Raw genomic sequence first — 10599 nt, forward strand, 5'->3', positions numbered from 1 at the left:
GGACTGCCTTTGCTGCATCCCAAAGATTTTGAACAGTTGTGTTTTCATTTTCATTGGTTTCCATGAATTTTTTTAATTCTTCTTTAATTTCTTGCTTGACCCATTCATTCTTTAGTAGGATGCTCTTTAGCCTCCATGTATTTGAGTTCTTTCCGACTTTCCTCTTGTGGTTGAGTTCTAGTTTCAAAGCATTGTGGTCTGAAAATATGCAGGGAATGATCCCAATCTTTTGGTACCGGTTGAGACCTGATTTGTGACCTAGGATGTGATCAATTCTGGAGAATGTTCCATGGGCACTAGAGAAGAATGTGTATTCCGTTGCTTTGGGATGGAATGTTCTGAATATGTCTGTGAAGTCCTTTTGGTCCAGTGTGTCATTTAAAGTCTTTATTTCCTTGTTGATCTTTTGCTTAGAGGATCTGTCCGTTTCAGTCAGAGGGGTGTTAAAGTCCCCCACTATTATTGTATTGTTGTCAATGTGTTTCTTTGCTTTTGTTATTAATTGCCTTATATAATTGGCTGCTCCCATGTTCGGGGCATAGATATTTACAATTGTTAGATCTTCTTTTTGGATAGACCTTTTAAGTAGGATATAGTGTCCTTCGTCATCTCTTATTACAGTCTTTGTTTTAAAATCTAGTTTGTCTGATATAAGGATTGCCACCCCAGCTTTCTTTTGGTGTCCATTGGCATGGTAAATGGTTTTCCACCCCCTCACTTTCAATCTGGGTGTGTCTTTGGGTCTCAAATGAGTCTCTTACAGACAGCATATGGATGGGTCTTGTTTTTTAATCCAATCTGATAGCCTGTGTCTTTTGATTGGGGCATTGAGGCCACTTACATTCAGGGTAACTATTGAAAGGTATGAATTTAGTGCCATTATATTGCCTGTAAGGTGACTGTTACTGTATGTTGTCTGTGTTCCTTTCTGATCTTTGCTGCTTTTAGGCTCTCTCTTTGCTTAGAGGACCCCTTTCAATATTTCTTGAGGGGCTGGTTTCGTGTTTGCAAATTCCTTTAGTTTTTGTTTGTTCTGGAAGCTTTTTATCTCTCCTTGTATTTTCAATGACAGCCTAGCTGGATATAGTCTTCTTGGCTGCATATTTTTCTCGTTTAGTGCTCTGAAGATATCTTGCCACTCCTTTCTGGCCTGCCAGGTCTCTGTGGATAGGTCTGTTGCCAATCTAATATTTTTACCATTGTAGGTTACATATCTCTTCTCCCGAGCTGCTTTCAGGATTTTCTCTTTGTCTCTGAGACTCGTAAGTTTTACTATTAGATGTCGGGGTGTTGACCTATTTTTATTGATTTTGAGAGGGGTTCTCTGTGCTTCCTGGATTTTGATGCCTGTTTCCTTCCTCACATTAGGGAAGTTCTCTGCTATTATTTGCTCCAATATACCTCTGCCCCTCTCTCTCTTTCTTCTTCTTCTGGGATCCCAATTATTCTAATGTTGTTTCGTCTTATCGAATCACTTATCTCTCGAATTCTGCCTTCGTGATCCTGTAGTTGTTTCTCCCTCTTTTTCTGTCTCTTTACTTTCCATCATTTGGTCTTCTATATCACTGATTCTCTCTTCTGCCTCATTTATCCTAGCAGTTAGTGCCCCCATTTTTGATTGCACCTCATCAATAGCCTTTTTGATTTCGACTTGGTTAGATTTTAGTTCTTTTATTTCTCCAGAAAGGGTTTCTCTAATAACTTCCACGCTTTTTTCAAGCCCAGCTAGTATCTTTAAAGTAATGATTCTGAACTCTAGGTCTGACATCGTACTAATGTCCGTATTGAGTAGGTCCCTGGCTGACGGTACTACCTCTTGTTCTTTTTGCTGAGGTGATTTTTTTCGTCTTGTCATTTTGTCCAGAGGAGAATAGATGAATGAGAGAACAAAATGCTAACAGGTTTACAACGTCCCCAGCAAATATACTGTATACAAATCAGAAAAGACCTGAAACCGGGGGAAAAGAAAGGGAAAGAAAGAAAAAAGAAAGAAAAAAATGATAAAAACAAAAACAGAACAATACAAAAAAAGCAGAATGTGATCAAATATGATCAGGCTAGTGCATAGATCAGTGTCACACACTAGATTTTGGGCGTATTTTGGTCTGTTAGAAAAAAGTGCTTCCTAAAATTTTAAAGGAAGGAAGACATATATGTACAAAATAAGGGTTGATACAATGAAGGGATAGGAGATGATTGTAAAGATGAAAATTATAAAAGATTTTATGAAAGGACTTGATAAGATAAGAAGTTGTTTGAAAAAAGAAAGAAGATTTAAGAAAAATGGGAGAGAATGTGATCAGGCAGGAGACTAGAACAGAACCATACACTAGTGATTTAGGGTATATTTTTATCTGTTAGAAGAAACTGTATCTCAAAATTTTAAAGAGAGAACAACTTATATATATATGCCAAAAATAAGGGTAACTACTATGAAGGGATAAAATATGACTGTAAAAATGAAAAATAAAAAATGTTTTTTTTTTTTTAAAAAGAGATTGATACGATGTTGGTTGAAAAAGGGAAAAAGAAAAAGAAAAAAAAACAAAAAACAGTTAACAAAAATTAACTTTGATGAACTAATGAATCATGGTAAAAAAAAGCCATGAATTCTATGTGCAGTAGTCCCCTAGCGCTGGAGTTCTCCCGTTCTCCTTGATCGGTAAACTTGTTCTTGGCTTGCTGGCTGTTCGTGCTGATCTTCTGGGGGGAGGGGCCTGTTGCTGTGGTTTCCAAATGTCTTTGCCGGAGGCTGAATTGCCCCACCCTTGTCTGTCCAGGCTACGCACGCTGCTCGGGTTTGATCTCAGGAGATTTTGTTCCCTACAAGCTCTCCGTACAGCCTTGGAGGACCAGGGCAAAAATGTGGCCTCCCAATCTCCACCCGGAGGAGCTGAGAACTCGGGGCCCCGCTCCTCAGTGCACCCCCAGAGAAAAGCAGTCACTCCCTTGTCCCTGGTCTCCGGCCGCTCTCCGTGCTCACCCGGCCTGTGACCAAGCGTTTGTATCTCTGGCACCCGACCCCGTGTGGAGTCTCCAAACCCAGCAGATCCCTGCGGTGCGTTCCCGCGCCGCTCCTCCCCGGGAAGGAAGGGGAGTCTCTCCGGATCTGCCACCTGTTGGGTCCCTGCTGCAGGGGCAGTGGCCCGACTGGGCCGCGGATCACAGTGTATGGCAACCCCAAGCTGAGAGCCCGCGCCTCAGCTCCATCTCTGCAGCCGGCTTCCCCGCTCCGATACCTGGGAGCTCTGGCGCACTCAGGCTCCCCCGGCCTTTCTGTGACCCCAAGGGTCCTGAGACCCCACTGTCCCGCGAGGGTTCCACCCCCGCGTAGCCACTGGAGCGACGTCCCTCAGCGGAGCCGACTTCTAAAAGGTCCGATTTTGTGCTCCGTGGCTCTAGCACTTGCCAGAAGTGGCCGGCGGAGGCCCCTCCCCCACCGTCTATCCTCCCGAATATCGCCTCGGATTCACTCCTCCGCACGTCCTACCTTCCAGTAAGTGGTCGCTTCTCTGTTCAGAGAGTTGTTGCTACTCTCCTCTTTGATCTCCTGTTGAGTTCGTAGGTGTTCGGAATGGTTTGATCCCTATTCAGCTGAATTCCTAAGACCAGAGGAAATCTAGGTCTCCTACTCCTCCGCCATCTTGCTCCAAATAGCTCCACCCCTCACTTTCAATCTGGGGGTGACTTGGGGTCTAAAATGAGTCTCTTGCAGACAGCATATGGATGGTCTTGTTTTTTAATCCAATCTGATAGCCTGTGTCTTTTGATTGGGGCATTTGGCCCATTTACATTCAGGGTGACTATTGAAAGGTATGAATTTAGTGCCATTGTATTGCCTGTAAGGTGACTGTTACTGTATATTGTCTCTGTTCCTTTCTGATCTGTACTGCTTTTAGGCTCTCTCTTTGTTTAGAGGATCCCTTTCAATATTTCTTGGAGGGCTGGTTTCGTGTTTGCAAATTCCTTTCGTTTTTGTTTGTCCTGGAAGCTTTTTGTCTCTCCTATTTTCAATGACAGCCTAGCTGGATATAGTCTTCTTGGCTGCATATTTTTCTCATTTAGTGCTCTGAAGATATCATGCCAGTTTTTTCTGTCCTGCCAGGTCTCTGTGGATAGGTCTGTTGCCAATCTAATATTTCTACCATTTTAGGTTACATATCTCTTCTCCTGAGCTCCTTTCAGGATTTTCTCTTTGTCTCTGAGACTCATAAGTTTTACTATTAGATGTCGGGGTGTTGACCTATTTTTATTGAGTTTGAGAGGGGTTCTCTGTGCCTCCTGGATTTTGATGCCTGTTTCCTTCCTCACATTAGGGAAGTTCTCTGCTATTATTTGCTCCAATATACCTTCTGCCCCTCTCTCTCTTTCTTCTTCTTCTGGTATCCCAATTATTCTAATGTTGTTTTGTCTTATCGTATCGCTTATCTCACGAATTCTGCCCTCGTGATCCTGTAGTTGTTTCTCTCTCTTTTTCTCAGCCTCTTTATTTTCCATCATTTGGTCTTCTATATCGCTGATTCTCTCTTCTGCCTCATTTATCCTAGCAGTTAGTTCCCCCTTTTTGATTGCACCTCATTAATAGCCTTTTTGATTTCGACTTGGTTAGATTTTAGTTCTTTTATTTCTGCAGAAAGCGTTTCTGTAATAACTTCTACGCTTTTTTCAAGCCCAGCTAGTATCTTAAAGTCATGATTCTGAACTCTAGGTCCGACATCGTACTAATGTCCGTATTGAGTAGGTCCCTGCCTGACGGTACTATCTCTTGTTCTTTTTGCTGAGGTGATTTTTTTCGTCATGTCATTTTGTCCAGAGGAGAATAGATGAATGAGAGAACAAAATGCTAACAGGTTAACAACGTCCCCAGGAAATATACTCTATACAAATCAGAAAAGACCTGAAACCGGGGGAAAAGAAAGGGAAAGAAAGAAAAAAGAAAGAGAAAAGAAAGAAAAAGATAAAAACAAAAACAGAACAATACAAAAAAAAACCCGAATATGATCAAATATGATCAAGCTAGTGCAAAGATCAGTGCCACACACTAGATTTTGGGCATATTTTGGTCTGTTAGAAAAAAGTGCCTCCTAAAATTTTAAAGGAAGAAAGACTTATATATGTATAAAATAAGGGTTGATACAATGAAGGGACGGAAGATGACTGTAAAGATGAAAATTATAAAAGATTTTATAAAAGGAATTGATACGATAAGAAGTTGTTTGAAGAAAGTAAGAAGAATAAAAAAAAGAGGGGGAGAGAATGTGATGAGGCAGGAGACTAGAACAAAGCCATACACTAGTGATTTAGGGTATATTTTGATCTGTTAGAAGAAAGTGTATCTCAAAATTTTAAAGAGAGAACAACTTATATATATATGCCAAAAATAAGGGAACAACTATGAAGGGATACAATATGACTCTAAAAATGAAAAATAAAAAATGTTTTTTTAAAAAAAGGGATTGATAAGATGTTGGTTGAAAAAGGGAAAAAGAAAAATTAAAAAAAAACAGTTAAAACAATTAACTTTGAAAAACTAATGAATCATGGTAAAAAAAGCCATGAATTCTATGTGCAGTATTTCTCTAGCGCTGGAGTTCTCCCGTTCTCCTTGATCGGTAAACTTGGTCTTGGCTTGCTGGCTGCTGGTGCTGACCTTCTGGGGGAGGGGCCTGTTGTCGTGGTTCCCAAATGTCTCCGCCGGAAGTGGAATTGCCCCACCCTTGTCAGTCAGGGCTAAGCAAGCTGTTCAGGTTTGCTCTCAGGAGCTTTTGTTCCCTGCAAGCTCTGGTACAGCTTTGGAGGACCAGAGTGAAAATGGTGGCCTCCCAATCTCCACCCAGAGGAGCTGAGAACTCGGGGCCCCGCTCCTCAGTGCGCCCCCAGAGAAAAGCAGTCACTCCCGTGTCCCCGGTCTCCGGCCGCACTCCGCGCTCACCCGGCCTGTGACCGAGCGTTGCTATCTCTGGCACCCGACCCCGTGTGGAGTTTCCAAACCCAGCAGATCCCTGCGGTGCGCTCCCGCGCCGCTCCTCCCAGGAGAGGAAGGGGAGTCTCCCCGGATCTGCCGCCTGTTGGGTCCCTGCTGCAGGAGCAGTGGCCCGACTGGGCCGCGGATCACAGTTTATGGCAACCCCAAGCTGAGAGCCTGCGCCTCAGCTCCGTCTCTGCAGCCGGCTTCCCCACTCCGATACCTGGGAGCTCTGGCGCACTCAGGCTCCCCCAGCCTTTCTGTCACCCCAAGAGTCCTGAGACCCCACTGTCCCGCGAGGGTTCCACCCCCGCGTAGCCACTGGAGCGACGTCCCTCAGCGGAGCCGACTTCTAAAAGGTCCGATTTTGTGCTCCGTGGCTCTAGCACTTGCCAGAAGCGGCCGGCGGAGGCCCCTCCCCCGCCGTCTATCCTCCCGAATATCACCTCGGATTCACTTCTCCGCACGTCCTACCTTCCAGTAAGTGGTCGCTTCTCTGTTCAGAGAGTTGTTGCTACTCTCCTCTTTGATCTCCTGTTGAGTTCGTAGGTGTTCAGAATGGTTTGATCCCTATTCAGCTGAATTCCTGAGACCAGAGGAAATCTAGGTCTCCTACTCCTCTGCCATCTTGCTCCGCCCCGGGTCTTGCTTTTTTTTATCCAATCTGATGCCCTGTGTCTTTTGATTGGGACATTTAGCCCATTTACATTTAGAGTAACTATTGAAGATATGATCTTAGTGCCATTTTATTGCTTGTAAAGTCCCTGTTTCTGTAGATTGTCTGTTTCTTTCTGGTCTATATTACTCTTGGGCTCTCTCTTCCCTTACAGGATCCCCCTTACTATTTCTTGCAGGGCAGGCTTAGTGGTCACATATTCTTTCAGTTTCTGTTTGTCCTGGAAGCTCTTTATCTCTCCTTCCATTCTGAATGACAGCCTTGCTCGATAAAATATTCTTGGCTGCATGCTTTTCTCATTTAGTACCCTAAATATATCATGCCAACCCTTTCTGGCCTGCCAGATCTCTGTGGATAAGTCTGCTGTGAGTCTAATGTTCCTACCCCTATAGGTTAAGAACCTCTTGTATCTAGCTGCTTTCAGGATTTTCTCTTTATCTCTGAAATTTGCTTCACTATTATATGTCAGGGTGTTGATCTATTTTTATTGATTTTAGGACGGATCCTCTCTACCTCTTCGACTTGAAGGCCTCTTTCCTTCCCCAGATGAGGGAAGTCCTCAGCTATTATTTCCTCAAGTATAACTTCTGGCCCCCTCTCTCTCTTTCGTCTCCCTTGGGGACTCCAATAATTCTAATATTGTTTCATTTTATGGCATCACTGATTTTTCAAAGCCTCCCCTCATGGTACATGAGTTGTTTTTCTCTCTTTTCCTCAGCTTCCTTCCTTTCCATCAACTTGTCTTCTATGTCACTTACTCTCTTTTCTGCCTCATTTACTGTAGCTGTTAGGGCATCCAATTTAGACTGCAACTCAGTTAGAGCATTTTTAATTTTGGCCTGATTAGATTTCATTTCTGCACTAAGTGATTCTCAAGTGTCTTTTATGTTTTTTTTTCAAGCCCAGCTAGTAACTTTATAATTGTTACCCTGAATTCCAGCTCTGACATTTTACTTATATCCATATCAGTTAGATCTGTGGTAGAGAGTATTACCTCTGGTTCTTTCTTTTGTTGTGAATTCCTCCTTCTAGTCATTTTGCCCAGAGAAGAGAGAACGAGAAAGCAAAATCAAAAATATCAATCATGACCCAAGCAAAACACACAATGGATAAATCCAAAGAGGTCAGAAACCAAAAAAGTAAAGAAAAAGAAATTTAAAGTGGGGAGAGAGAATATAATCTCCCAGGTGGACAAAACATGGTGATCCACTTGGTCCTGGGTGTATTTTGGTCTGTTAGAAGATACTAAATCCCAAAATTGTAAAGAAAGCAAAACTTACATACATACAAAAATAAAATTGAGGGGGTGCCTGGATGGCTCAGTCGTTAAGCATCTGCCTTCGGCTCAGGTCATGATCCCAGGGTTCTGATTTGAGTCCCGCATCAGGCTCCCTACCCCACGGGAAGCCTGCTTCTCCCTCTCCCACTCCCCCTGCTTGTGTTCCCTCTCACTCTGTCTCTCTCTCTCTGTCAAAAAAATAAATAAAATCTTTTAAATAAAAAATAAAATTGAATACAGTGAAAGGAAGCAAAAAACGAAGAATATATCTATAAAATGTAAAAAATGAAAGCTAAAAAAAGACCTAAAAAAAAAAAGAGTTGATAAAATAAGAAACCAGTTGAAAAAGAGAAAAAGAGAAAAAGGAAAATTTTAAACTGAAAAAAAAAACCCTCGAATTCTATATATTCTTTTCTTTTCTTTTTTTTAAAGATTATTTATTTATTTATTTATTTAACAAAGAGATAGAGAGCACAAGTAGGCAGAGCGGCAGGCAGAGGGAGAGGGAGGAGCAGGCCCCCCGCTGAGCAGGGAGCCCGATACGGGACTCGATCCCAGGACCCGGGGATCATAACCTAGGCCAAAGGCAGACACTTAACCGACTGAGCCACCCAGGCGCCCTATATATTATTTTCCCCTGGCCCTGGAGTTTTGCAGTCCTGTGTGCTCTATAAACTTGGTGTTCCCCTGTTGTTTCAGTTGGTCTTCTGGGAGGAGGCTGCTGCCCTGATTCTCAGCTCTCCTTGCAAGGGGGGGAGTTGCACTGCTCCTTGCCAGGGGGCCATGCTCAGTGTAAACTACTTTATGTGACTTTTTTTTCCCCTGCAGGCCTTCCACCTCTCTAGAGGATGAAAACAAAAATGGCTGCACCACAATCTCGATCCCCAGAGCTGAGATACTGCAGTCCCCTCTCTTCAACAAACCCTCAGATACAAGCAGTCTTCACTTTTGTGTGCCAAACTCTGCAGTCTCCTGCAGTGCACCCTGGCACAAATTCTCCTGGGGGAATGGAGGGAGGGTCGCTGCATTTTTGTCCTTTGCAGTATGCCCACACTGTGAGTGGTTGCCTGGTCGCACGAGCTCCCATGCTACCCCTCCCAGGGGAAGGTGGAGGTCCTCTGCTCTTCTGTCTTTTGCAAGGCCCTGCAAGAGGGCTATCACTTCATCATGCTGTGGTTTGTGGTTTATGGCAAACTGAGCTGAGAACCTCGTCCCAGGCTCACTCACCCTAACTGGTTTCCTCATGCCAATGCTTGGGAACCCTGCCAGCTGAGGCATCCTCATTCTTTCTGTGACCCCAGTGATCCTGGGACCACACTGTCCCAGGAAGGATTCTGCCTGGCTTCACCACCTGAGCACCTTTCAGGAAGGGACATCTCTCACTGGAGCATATTTCTAAAGGTTCTGATTTTGCACTCTGGGGCTATATCACTTTCCGGTAGCCGGCTTATAGAGGCTTCCTCCCCTCCACCAATTATCTTCTGATATATTGCCTCAGACTCACTTCTCCACACTTCCTACCTTGCAAAAAGTGGTTGCTTTTCTATTTGTAGAATTCCAGCAATTCTTTTCTTATACCTCAGGATGAATTCATAGGTGTTCAGAATGATTTGATAGTTATCTATCTAAATTCAGGAGACCAGATGAAACGAGATCCCCTACTCTTCTGCCATCTTGCCTCCCTTCAGAATTTTCTAGAATTTCCTGTTGTTGGACTGTGTGATGGTTAATTTTATATGTCTGCTTGGCTGGAGTCTGGTGATCAGTTGTGTGGTCAAACACAAGTCTAGATGCTTCTGTGAAAGTATTTTAAAGATGTGATTAGCATTGAGATCAGTGGACTTTGAGAGAAGCTGATGACCCTCCATAATGTGGGTAGGTATCATTTAATCAGTTGAAGGCCTTATGAACAAAAACTGAGGTTTCCCAAGGAAAAAGGAATTCTGCTTCCAGATTGGAACATAGAAATCTAGAAATCCTGCCTGAGATTCAAACTTTCAGGCTCAAGATGGCAGCATCAACTCTTTTTTTTTTTTTTTTTTGATTAGCATATAATGTATTATTTGTTTCAGGGGTACAGGTTTTTGACTCACCAGTCTTACACAATTCACAGTGCTCACCATAGTACATACCCTCCCCAATGTCCATCACCCAGCCACCCCATCCCTCCCACCCCTCTCCACTCCAGCCACCCTCAGTTTGTTTCCTGAGATTAAGAATCTCTTATGGTTTGTCTCCCTCTCTGATTTTGTCTTGTTTCATTTTTCCCTCCATTCCCTTATGACCCTCTGCCTTGTTTCTCAAATTCCTCATATCAGTGAGATCATATGATACTTGTCTTTCTCTTATTGACTTATTTCACTTAGCATAATACCCTCTAGTTCCATCCACATCGTTGCAAATGGCAAGATTTCATTTTTTGATGGCTACATAATATTCCATTGTATATACATACCACATCTTCTTTATCCATTCATCTGTTGATGGACATCTAGGCTCTTTCCATAGTTTGGCTATTGTGGACATTGCTGCTATAAACATTGGGGTGCATGTGCCCCTTAGGATCACTACATCTCTATCTTTGGAGTAAATACCCAGTAGTGCAATTGCTGGGTGATAAGGTAGCTCTATTTTCAACTTTTTGAGGAACCTCCATACTGTTTTCCAGAGTGGCTGCAC

The sequence above is a fragment of the Zalophus californianus genome, chromosome 1 (genome assembly GCF_009762305.2).
Source record: "Zalophus californianus isolate mZalCal1 chromosome 1, mZalCal1.pri.v2, whole genome shotgun sequence".
Lineage (NCBI taxonomy): Eukaryota > Metazoa > Chordata > Mammalia > Carnivora > Otariidae > Zalophus > Zalophus californianus.